This window comes from Plectropomus leopardus, chromosome 1, assembly GCF_026936395.1.
Source record: "Plectropomus leopardus strain MGB_pleo_1.0 chromosome 1, ASM2693639v1, whole genome shotgun sequence".
Classification (NCBI taxonomy): Eukaryota; Metazoa; Chordata; class Actinopteri; order Perciformes; family Serranidae; genus Plectropomus; species Plectropomus leopardus.
In genome coordinates, this window is record NC_142176.1 from 10683630 (window position 1) to 10696836 (window position 13207).

The 13207-nt window shown below is 38.2% G+C and overlaps 1 protein-coding gene across 1 annotated transcript in view; it reads right to left on the bottom strand.

The window, feature by feature from the left end:
- Nucleotides 1-13207, bottom strand: part of itga11a (integrin, alpha 11a) — a 95547-nt gene that overhangs the window by 68358 nt on the left and 13982 nt on the right. The gene's annotated exons all lie outside the window — the stretch shown is intronic.

Consider the following 13207-nt stretch of genomic DNA (forward strand, 5'->3'; position numbering starts at 1 on the left):
CAGCTGGCAGTTAAACTCCGTCTCTCACACACTCATGCAGCTCAGTTTGTCTGGGTGAATACTCTGAGATGACTTGTCTTTAGACAAAGTTTCATTTTTGGAGGGGACACTTTGGTAGTGTTTTTTTTTACTCAATTATTGTACTTAAATATAATTTTTACATACTTCTACTTTACTTCAGTATTTGTATTTTATGTAACTTTGTACTTTTACCCAGCTTTATTTCAAAGAAAAATAAATTACACTTTTGACTCCAATACATTTCAAATAAGCAGCAACCTCTTGGTGCTGAAAAAAGAAGCTAGCATGTAAGTGGCACAACTTCAACGAATTTCCCAATATGTAACCTCTCCTCTGCATTTTTAAGTGCAAACAACTGCTCACCCAAACAAATAGTTTTTGTCTGCTGTGTAACAAACAAAAAGCTGAGTTGAGGTGCAGCTGTACTGTATCACTCAAGCTGCCAAAAACCACAGTTCTTCTAATGGCCACTTGAGGCTGGCTCTGAAACAGAGTCAGTCCTCATAGAGTCGCGATAAAATTACCAAATTCAGAGCAAAAATAAACATATTTACAAAAAGAGGTTTTGTCGTTTCAGTTTTGACAACTGTGCAGGGGTGAATTTTTATATAACCCACCCCTTTACATTTTTTAAGGCTTAAATGTCCATATAAATAAAGTGGACCACTTTGGAAAAAGGCAGGTCTGCAAGGCATCAAAACAGTCTAGAAGTCAGATACACCCCTCAATTTTCCACAGCTCCAACCTCTCGACCAAATATGGCCACTTCTGACTCCAAAAAAACGTGATGGCAACGGCCAAAGTGCCAAACACGAGGCTTCAAAAGAGGAGTCTCCTAGACAAACCTGTCTCCTAGAAATTAAGTTTGTATATTTTTAATATGTATTTATAATTAGGCTACATTGTGGTGACACAGTAACTGTTGGATTATGTTCAGAGACAAAATTTCTTCGATTTAATGAAACACTTAATTAATGTACCGCGCTGGATTTGCAGCGCTGTAACACCAGAACCATGGGTTCATGTCCAAACTCCATCTGTGGTTTAGGTAACAAATGCATTTTGGCTAAGGTTGGGGAAAAACATGACTTTGGTTAAATGTTGGCAAAAAAGGTTACAATAATATGTAATGTTGTAGTTGCTACCAGTGGATGGTGTATTGCAGGACTCCTCAGTTGAAAACAAACAAATAAAATGTTGTCTGTCAACATTTTCTTGATATGTTGGAAAGTGCAGTTCGCTTAGTATTATGTTCGCTTAAAAAACGTATTTGCTCTTTCAAATTAGTTGAATATAAATATAATTTCTAGGAGATAGGGCTGTTTATCAAACAATATGAAATACTTTTTACATAGAAAACAAATCATACACTTGCAGGACATACTTCAGTATGTAGTAATCTTTCTAGTGATAAACTATATTACTAGATAAAAAATAAAGTGGTTGTGGCTCAGGTGGTAAAGTGGGTCGTCCTCTAATCAGAAGGTTGGCGGTCTGATCCCTTTGGCAGGACAATGAACCCCAAATTGCAACAGACGGCTGTTCCATCGCTGTGTGAATGTGTATGGATGGTAGCCTGGACCACCAGAGTATGAATGAGTGTGTGAATGGATGAACGTGACTCGTAGTGTGAAAGTGCTTCGAGTGGTGGAATGACAACAAAAGCGCTACACAAGTACAGATCCATCCATTTACCAAAAAGTGTCTAAAATTGGCTCCACGTTGACAAACTACAACACTAAAATGCTCTTAGATGTGTGATGAAAACATAATAATATAATATTCTATAATAAAAAAACTGTAGAAAGAATAATACTGCATAATTATAAGCATCCATACTTTTGATACTTTCAGAAAATACTTCTTTACTTTTACTTCAGTAGTAATTTGAATTAATGTCTTTTACTTTGAGCATTTTAAGACTATGGCATTTTTAATTGCCATAGACTATGGCATTTTTAATTTTATTGAAATAAAGGATCTGAGTACTTCTTCCGTCACTGGATATTTGTGATGACCTGCATTTAAGAGGATGAAGTTTTGAGCTCTTCAGGTGTTAAAAGAGATTAAAAAAAGTCTGATATTTACTACTACTCAGAAGACTGAAATTCAATTACGAATGAAATTAAATAATGAGCCAATGAAACATTCGCAAAGATATTCAATAAGTGAATCAAGAGATATATAGATCAGTAACTTTTCTTTTTACACACCTAAAATGTCTGCTGTAAGACTGAAGCTATGCACCACAAATGCTACCATCATGTCACAACCACAAACTAACCAGTGTATTAACAGTGGAACGTAAATGTGGGGTTTGTATGTTACCTCATACCCCTGCAGCTGAACCATCCAGTCCTAACTACAGAACGTACAATGATCCCACTTACGTAATAAGACATAGTTTGTGTATACTGCTCTCCTGAAATCCATTTGCGGTCACCTGGTAGATCTCCAATCCACTTCTTAACCGCTGTACGTCACAAAAATGCACATCTTTTCTTAACGTAGGCCTCGTTTCCACTTTGGTCTGGGAAATGATTTTTAGACTGGCAATGATAATGGAGACTATGTTTGCATAAAACACTAACACCTGCATAAAAAAACACTTATACCATAGCTATGTACAGACATGTTTAAAAGGCAAGAAGCTATAATGTTTTTTATAGTCATATAATCGATTACAGTATTTTGTATGTATTGTATCAATAAGAACACTATACGAATAGTGCTGTTACTAACAAAAGTGGGGCCATTGGTCATGTTGCCAATATTGTTGTGATCTATTCGAGTATCTAATTAGGGTGCCATATAAATGAAATGCAACTTAAAGCTGATAAAATAAATCTTTTTATATCAGCTACTTATCAAATGACTGCTTATTTTGAAGAGTCTCTCACAATTTTAATGTTTTAATTCTCTCTCACCTCTCTCAAGTGTCAGATTCAGCTGACTCAGGCCTGTGTTTTTAGCTGTAAAAGCTCTAAAAGTCTACCTAAGGCAGATGGACAAAGTTAGCTACTAATTTGTAAACATAGTGGAGAACTTAGATATTAAGAGTCAGATATTTCCCTCAAAAACAGAGCTAAAAGGAAACTGAATACCTAAATTCACAAACACATAGGGAGGTGGGGACCAGGGCATCTATCACTCAGCATGGCATGACATGTCATGTGTCATGGAAATCTCAGGCCTATCACATTTAATTTGTTATATTGAGATGTCAAATTAATTATGTTGTTATCTTGGGAAAGCACACTTCATTATCTCGATACCTGTTATCTGGGAAAAATGTAGTAAAAAAGTATAAATGTATGGACGCTTAGGGCATCTATGCATAACAGCTTAAAAGGTGGCGCTATGTTATGTTTACAGCTTGTTGCGCTGCCTCCAAGTGGCCAAATAAATACTTATTATGCATTTATGTCTCTACATGAGTAAAATAATATTAAACAGAGATCGGTTTATGATAAGAATATTGTGAAATACCTCTTTCTAAGTGGACAGGATGTGAATAAGCAAACATCAGGTTTTTTCAGCGTGTCCTAATGATGATGTCCTAACCTGCTCGACACATCAGCAAACACGCTAAGCAACATGTTGCTTGTAAAAAAAAAAAAAAAAAAAAAGCTCATCCCGGCTCTGTCGTGGTGGAGCTTTACGCTCATCTAACCTATTTTCAGAGCAACAGCAAGCTGTCATTTAGGCTCACTGAGGGCTCGAGAGGACACCTGAATGCTGTTGTTGCTCATAGTTTAGTGTAGTTGTGTGTAAGTGTGAGTGTTTTGGGCCGATGTGTGTGTGTAAATAACATGGAGTGAAAAGTGATTCTCCCTCCTCCATTTTGCTGTTGGTTTAGTGTAAATTATACTGTATGTTGACATTGTCCCCATTGGAAGATGAGGTCCATAATCAGTAATGCTGGTGGTAATTGTGTTGATACTGGGTATATTTATTGGTGGTTATCTACTGTGTGAGGCACATGGGAAGAGTGGCTTACTTTCTTGGATAAAGAAAACAAAGAAAGTGTTGCTTCTTAGATTTTAAAAAGACAAAATGACATAATACTGCCGCTTAAAGTGAAAATATATTGTAGGAACCAACAGGTTACATTTTCAGGGTTTGTCAAATGAAGAAGTTAGGGGAGTTCAGAGTTCAGAAAAATTTTTCAGTAACATCTTTCCATGACTACCACACATACCATATCCGGAGGACGGGCGGTCAAACAGCCCATGTGAGACTGTGAGGTGCCTGTGAAACTCATCACTATGAGTTTGTCACAAATCCAGATCTGATATCCATCCTGTGAGCAGCTGTCTATCTGAAAATCAGTCAAACTGACAAAAATACATCTCTGGTTCTCACAGACACTTCCTTTACAGTTTGCAATCACAGCTCCCTTTTTTTCTCTTCTACACGCAACCACAGATCACACAAATCAAGCAAGTGTTTGTGCTTAAACGACTTAGCGTAACCAAGCCTTAGAAAAAAAACAGAATTAAGACTCGCTTTCATTTAGAGTGCTTAAAAGCTCATTAACTTTTTTCTCCCCTCCTTCATCACTTGTCCTCAGTAGACTGCTGCCCCTCTTGTTTCTTTCACGGCAGGAAATTAAGTGCCTACCGCTGGTGCCTGAAAATGTCCACACAGCATTGCAGATGTAAATATCAGCAGGTAGGGTTGTTGAAATAAGTTACTGCATAAGGTGTGTTAAAGTAAAGCGATACTCCACGGCTGGATAGAGTACAAATGTCTGCATTTGACGTTAGGACTTTTTGTCTAAAACTATAAAAATTTCAACATGACACTGACGTTACATTGAGCTTCCTGCTGACATTATGTCGCTGCAAAGCAAAAGCAAGTCCACAGGGTTTACCGGGTTACATCACAAACACACAAAGATTTCCTTGGGCAGACTAACAAGATAATATAACAAAGAAACCATTTAAGAGGCAGCATTCCTTGCCCGTCAAACGCAGTCATTCCCAAATTGGAGGGGAAACTAAGAAGTTACAGGGGTTTGGCAGTCATTATAAAGTTCTCCATAAACATGAAAACTTTCATAACAAGGATTGTTTCTTCCAGTATTGTGGCTACAAACTCATAGCTCAAGAATCTCCCACTGTCAGCTTGTAAGACGAATGATAGATCGGAGGGGAACCTACAATTAAGATCTCTGAATGAAGGCAGTGTGCCAGTGCAGTTAAGGAGTCGGGCTCTATTTGTCAGCGTTTCAATATGAGAAGGGGGTGGTGGGCTATTCTCCCCAATGCTGCTTACCTAAATTACCATGTAGACGTTTAGCTTGCTGTCAGTGAGGGGGTTAGGGGGACTGGAGGTGATCTAAACGGAGTGTGAAAAATTGGGTTTTGAAATCCTATTCTTTATCCCTCCTCCAGACCATATAAGCCATACAGAGTCCCTCTGTGGAGTGCAGCCTGAAATCAACACTGAACAGGAGCTGCGCTTACCTCACCTTTTCAGGGCCCTCTCCGACACCATACCACAACTGCAAGCAATTACCTCAATCACCCCAGGATTATCTGTTTGTGTGCGATGTATGGTCTGTCTCCTCGGGCTAGAACGGGAGCTTTGGCCAGACACAGGACAAGTCCTCGAGGATCAGACGTAAAGAGGCATATAGCCAACCCTCCTCAGAGTTCAGGTTGGGTGCGTGCCTTGTGTTGAGGCCCAGCGTCTATCACCGATCTCAATGTTGTCTCGTTTTAGACCTCCTAGCCCGCTCTTTTGGGCTGATATTAAATTGCTTCTGCATTGCTTCTTTCTAGGGCATCATTACTTAGGCACAACAGCCAAGGTAGGAGATGAATGATGCAGTTTTTGGGAGGGCTATGCCAATTCTGAACAGCATGCCAATTCTGAAAGCTATATTTAAATCTGAGTGGTTTCACAAACTTTTTCCTATTGGATTTAGTGTTTCTGCAACTTTACTCATGACTAAGTAGAAAAACTTCAGCAAGATTTTGACAGTTCAGACACAAATTTCATAAGCCTTTCAGATTTTTAGGCCGATCTTTAAAGGTGCATTAATTGACTTCTGGCCAGTAGAGGGCAGGAAAAACAACTATACAGCAAAAACACAATTCTCCCCAACCCTTTACTTCTACCCCAAATTGCCACGAAGATATTAAGAGCGAACTTATTATGTTTTTCCGTATTTTGTGTGTCTTATATATAGTGTTACAGTGGAAGATGCTCATGTTTAAAGATGGCCAATGCTTCAAATAATGAAGTAGACGTATGCTCAGGTAATCCTGGTGACCGTAATACTTCAGATGTGCTGAATTTATGTATATGGTCAACTGCTCCAGGTACGCTAGTGAAAGTGTTTACATTAGCCTAGACTGCTAAATGAAGCTACATGCTAATTTCAGGGAAACATGTAATGTCGACTGCACATGTTGTTAATTTTCCTTTCATTTCTGATCAGATACTGAAATGACCATTTGTGTTTAAAAGCTTTAATTAGTGATTTTTTAATGTAAAAAGTGCTGCTGCAGTCATTATCCAGCTGCAATGACGGTGCAGAATCACAGAAATAAAGAATATACAGAAGACCCAGAAACACTGACTAATCAGAGTTGACTTAAATATAATATCCAAATATTTCTAGGATATATCACACATCTTGATTTTCTTTGATGTTTTTCATTTCTGTTATTGTTTTTAATCTCTGTTAGGCACTTTGTGTTACTCTTTGTATGAAAAGTGCCATACAAATAAAGATTTGATTTGATTTGATTTGATATCACACTACAGGAAGTCTCAATATTTTGGAATCTCCTCTAAACTACTGTAGACAACTAAAATACAAAATGACTGAATGGACTACAGTTTCAATAAAATTGAATGAAGTAGATACTGTCATAAAGTTACTATCATAATGAAGTTAAATAAAATGCAGTTACAAATGAAGTCTTGCTATAGTTAAATAAATCAAAGTAGAACCACTGGTGCTTTCATTTTGAAGCACTTGGATTTTTGTGCCTGATATGTTGATGTTTTTTGATGTGAACTAAGCCCCCAAGTCGAAGTCCCCCCTTAAATGTTATAATTTATTCACTGTAAATTGGGAACCAACTACAGCGCTCCAGTTCAAATATTAATAATATCTGCAAATTGTACTGCTGCTCCATGGTTGCAAAATGCGAAACCTTGAATACATGTATGAACCTGAAAGTGAGCATAATAGGTCTACTTTAATGCACTCACAGTAAGGGGAGAGTGTGAGTTTGACAAAATGTTATCAATTTGACATTCCCTCAAATTCCAACAACACAACTGTAACAACATTGTAAAACAAAATAAAACATTTTCAGCTTCATATACAGAGAAATAAAAATAATTGTTCTTTGAGCAGATACCAAAAATGGTGACTATGAACACCCCTTAGCGCTAAAGAGAGTACTTTCCCTGACCCTTAACCTGTCAATACAGATCAATGCTGAACAGAAGCCCTTTGATTTTAAAGCCAAGCAGCACAAAGGCTTTTCAGTTTTGTTGTGAACTGAGAAAACCATGTATTTCTTTTCACTGCTTTTCTCTCGAGGATGTATTATCCCAAAAGTGTATGGGATCTAAAGCAACAAAACAATGCGAGGGAGTGTTCAACCTTTGACTCAAAAAGACAAACCAACTGGGAGACTCAGATTCTCAGATCTGAGTGTGAAGCCTACACCATCTACTGACCCTGGAAGGTCCGCACGCAGTCTTTATGCCCACAGTCCCATATCCTGTTGTCAGAAGTCATCTACAGTTCTCTGTTACTGACAAAGATATTTCTTGGAAACCGTTATTCAAACATTGAACTGTACATGCTGAAACTTATTGCCCGTGGAGATGTTACTTTCCACAAATCACAGCCAACTGAGGCAGGGGCAGGCTGAAACAATGAATGGTTTTTAAAGCAATAGAGCACACACTCTGAGCCCTCCAAGGAGCTTTTTGAAACACGCTGCTGTTCCAGAAGCTTGTTTTTGGCCCCGTGTCATCTGTGAGGACGGCAGGGAGAGATTACTGCATAGTTCCAGCAAGTAGCCCTGCTTAAAGCATTAACCTGGATAAAGTGCTGGGAGGTCATCTGCAGGAAGCTCTCTTTAAAGCATTATGTGCTCTAAAATACATGAACCAAACAAGACACCATTTATTATCCAAAATGGACTGGTTTGACAGATTAAAATCAGAAGTTAACATTTCTCTATCCTGATGTACATGTATTTTAACAAACCTCAATATAAAAATAAGTTAATTGGACAAATGTTCAGACATGAAAAGTTATACTGGTTACTTAAACAAAAGCATAAAAATATTCTCATTCAAATCAGACAAACTCCAGACTTTCACCAAGGAGACTGCTATTTGTGTCCAATGTAAAACCACTAGTAAATCTAGTTCCTTTGTAGAAGTGTGCTAGTATGTGATGCATATATGCTATAGACACACGTCATGTAATGTTATATTACACTATTAACAAAAGTACTTATTATAACCAAACCACAATGTTTATAAAAAAAACCCAACTAAAATCTACGGAAGTAACCCATAGAAATTATGTGCTCTACTTTTGCTGTAAGTTTATTTTGAAAAGAGACTGTATGCATTTAACTAGCAGGAGCTGTAATTTCTTGTGAAAATGAAAGTTAATTTTGAAAAGACACAATGCACGTAACAAATGTAAACTGACACATCCTAAATATCCAAAACTGATGCTGGAGGGGTACCTAGCGCGTGTCATTTTTTGAGGTGTAAGGCCACTGACCAAGAGTCAGTATTAGACCAGTCAGGAGTGAGAATGTGTTGGTTATACACACATGATTCTGGACAGTAAAGAGTTTTCAGTGTCTCAACAAACTTTCTGTTGGTGCTGTCTCCAGAGGTGCTCTCCCACTGGCAAACAGTCAGTTCAACGTCTACCCAGTTAGAACAGGCTAATGTTGCAGCAGCATTTAACATCCGACATTAAGCCGTTAAACCAAACATACCGTCCAAAGAGACTTAAACTGACACAGAAACAACTTGACTAAGTCGTTAAACCTGTGACTAAACCTATCATCACAAGTGATGCTGAGAGTTTGCTGTTAACTGTTTGTGCTGCCAGGTGGACTCACATCTGTCCTCCTCCACTGCAGCAGCAGCAGCAGCTTCAATCCATACAGTCTTTTGTGTGATAGAGTCGAGCTCAGAGTGCTTCCCTGAGTTAGCAGATCGGCAAGATGCAACCAAAATGTTCGGGAATATGGTTATACACACCTCTTCTTCTCCATTCACATAGCTACCCTACCCTAGGATGGGATGGGATAGGATTAACTATAAACCCACCAAAGGGGAAACTGGTTTGCCACTATAGATAAAAAGATACACAATATGCCAACAAGACATCAACACAATCATCACACTATATAACACCAGGCAGAGGCTTCAACAGAAAGTACATCAGTAAAAGCCAATAAAGTCCGTAAGAGTTAGCTGAGTCGCTGCCAAGGCAGGGGCCTTTCATTCTGCTGGAAGAACTACACCAAACAACTGAGTCTTAGTAAGTTTTATTATCCAGCCCTAATCATCATTATGCTAAATGAAACCTTTAAAAGATTTATACCTTTAAAAGATTTATTGTACAGTTTAGTGTTTGTTTAGTGTTGTAGATGCTTCAAGGGGCACAATTTTAAACAACTTTGGTTAAATCTGCAACAATATAATTAGGATAAAATACTTTTGTTTGATCACCAGTAGCTACAGTTGTCAGATAAGTTATAGGGATAATTTTCCTCTGTGAAATTTTGTAAAATAACAAAATAAAGTTGCATAATTCAAGTAAATCAAATGTGTACTTCAATTATGCATTTAAGTTAATTTACTTTGTTAATTTCCACTGAACATACTGTCTTATAATTAAAAATCTAAAGTGTCACACTGTATCCTTGATTATATTTATTTTGTTTAAAGATTTAAACCCTGGTCTTTTGTTCCAGCAGCTGAATTAAATCATCTTTCAGGAATGAAAGGAGACGGTCAACCAATTTTAGAGCAGTACAAATCAAAGCAATGCGAGTGGATTTGGATGAGGAGAAGCTGAGTGACAGAATGCAGGCTGGGAGGAATTCAGTGGTTTTTAGGCTGCCATGCTGAAATCCTGTTACTCTTCAGAATGCAGACTGTGTTTTTTACATTATTTTCAGGGTAACAGTGTATCTTGAAGCCTTTCTTGCTGTTACTGTATGTTATGAGTATGCATGTGGCTTCGGATGATTCCTCTGTTGTATAAAAGTGATGTGTATACTCTGCCTGTATGCAAGATTATACTTTGATGAGTAAATAAACACAGCAAGGATCTCTTTCTCTGTGTGTTAAACAGTCTTTTCTTCGGTTGCTCTGTATTCGTTCTGTGGATGTTTCCCAAAGATGGCTTTTAGAACAAATAGTCTATCATACATGTAAACTCAACCTGAGATCTCTGGTTTTAGGCTTCAAAGACTGTCCACCCAAAGCTGAGCTCAAGTGGAAATAACGTAATGCATCCCACATATCATTATGTGCAAGTCACTGCGGTATCTTTGGGAAAATCAAATCGGAAATGCAGAGTTATATGCTCAGCTTCTGTTAATTTGGGGGTAAATAAGCAGAGCTGGCTGAAAAACAGACAGCCAACTGTTCTGTACTCCCATCCTTCATTTTCTTTGCCTAGTTATTCCTTTCAGAGTCACAGAGAGCTAAAGCCTGTCCCAAGATGCATTAAAGAAAAAACAGGAAGTTACCACAAACAAGTCAAACAGGCCTGGCACAGATAGGCAGGAAAAAAAATCACAGCTTTGGACAATGACTCAAATCAATCAGAACTACAAATCAAGGTATATAAGTCATAAAATGTACCACCTTTGTACTGAGAACTTTGTAGAGATTTTGAAGGTTCCCCCAATCATTTCCCTTCAGTTGGAAATTTTTTTGAGTCTACATTAAAAGGCCATTCAAGGATCTGCATCTTAATTTCACGTCAGACAGCCGTCTCTGTCACAACGCAGGTTTCCATTAATCCAATTCAATAAAACACAATTGGGAGATTACATCATTTCCATTGAGTGATGTTATGTGACTTCTCCGCTCTCGATAACACAAGAAGGATGATCAAAACACTAGCAGGTTTGTTTCTATTGCAGCCACCACATAAGTCGTCATTATTTCCAATAAGGCGATGTAAGCATGTGATTCAAGCAATAATGGAAAGGCAAGCTCCTTATACGTGGGAGTGGCCACCTCTGAGGGATTTATTGGAGGTGATAGTCCACGATTTTACAGAGGAATTGTGGATTCAAAACTTCCAGGTAATCTGCTAAACTTTTGAAGAGTTATGCGAAGGAATAACACCTCTTGTAGCACCTGCTGCATCATGCCCGAGAGAGCCAGTTCAGTTTTTAGAATGTCACGTGAATCTTTGTTGTACCATATCATGTATCATGTGACCTATAAAGAAAAAAAGCTAAAAAGAAAAAAGAGCGTTTCCATTGCAGTTTTGCAAAATATGGCTGTTTTGAATTGCCTGAAATACCACCTCAATCAAGTCTAAAAACTTTTTTGCAATACATGGGAATTTTTTTTAAATTGAAGTGTTTCCATTAGGCGTATTTTACATTCACAATTTCAATTTGCGCAATTTAAGGGTTAATGGAAAACCTGTCTACAGTCAGTGTCCTGATGAATTTTGGGTCTGAGTATTTGTTAAAGACTCATTTAAGTTGCCTATTTGAGTTACACTGTCTTTGGTTTTACTCAATCAGTTTATCATGAAGAAGATTTTGTTTTTGGGTTCGTATTTACTGTGTTCTTTCCCTTCTGTGTTCCTGTGCTACCTTTACCTAATCTGCACAGCCACACACCTGCCCTCCATCAGCCTTATTGGAGTTTCCCTGTTCCTGAGTTTTTCCCAGCCAATCAAGCTCCCTGTATGTAAATGGCATTGCATTTATGAAGCACCTGCATCCAAAGTCAAAGGCATAAATATGGATGGTGTAACCAGCGGAACATACCAGGGGCCAGAAACTGCAGGGAACCATGTCGGAAGGTGATTTTTTGCCACTTTACTACCTTAGGTGAGCTGGCCCTCTTGAGAATGACAACAATAAATTATTTGTGAAACCTACAAACTGCTCTAGGCTTTTCCACCCTGACACACTGAACAGTGCAAAAAATGATACCAAGACGCGCAGCGCCTCATGGACGAATTAAGAAGAGATTTATCCCAGAGTTTCCCTGATGCATTCAGACCCTACTTTAAGCCTAAAATAGCAAAAGAGTCAACCATGAAGGATCAGGCCAAGATGCTCATAGTGATAGTTTGCTGTGATAGTTGGAGATATCAGGCTGTGATGGTTCAAGTCCTGGGCAGACTGTTAAATTAGCTTTCATAAAATTGCGTTAATAAATTAGGTGCTTCTGTTGCTGTCCGTGGTGCTAAACAAATGCTGGTTTGCAGGATGGTGAGCCTCTCCATGATGACATAGCAATTGTCCCTTTGTTAGTGTCTGGAGTGGTTATATGTGTGTGCACACAAGTGTGTATTTGGTTTTGGGGTGAAGCGAGCACTCAACAAAAAATATTTGCACCAGGGCCAATCCCAATTATGTAACACAGCTTTTCAAAGTGCCTGACAATTTTTCTCTCATTCATTCACACACCGATGACAGTAAACTACCATGCGAGGCACTGGCCTGACCATCGGAACAGTTTGGGGTTCAGTGTCCAAGGACACTTTGACGTGTGGAAAGGAAGGACCAGGCAAGACAAGACCACAAACCCTGTGTTTATGGAGGATCCACTCTACCTGCTGTCATAGCTTCCACATGTCAATGAACTGCTCACCTTACGGAAAACCTGATGAATTAATACTTAAAACTGCAGCCCTGCAAAGTTTTTGGCCTCTTCTAAATTTTTTCTTCTTCTACCTTTTGTTATACTTATATATATATATACACACACACACACACACACATATACATACACATATATATATAATAAAACAAGCTCAATTTGTATAGCACCTTTCATATCAGAAATGCAGCACAACATGCTTTACAATAAAGAAATTACATGAACGAAGTGCTTCACATCAAAAGACATTGAAGACATAAAGAAATAATAAAACACACCAGTAAAAATAAAGTTCAGAATGAAATAG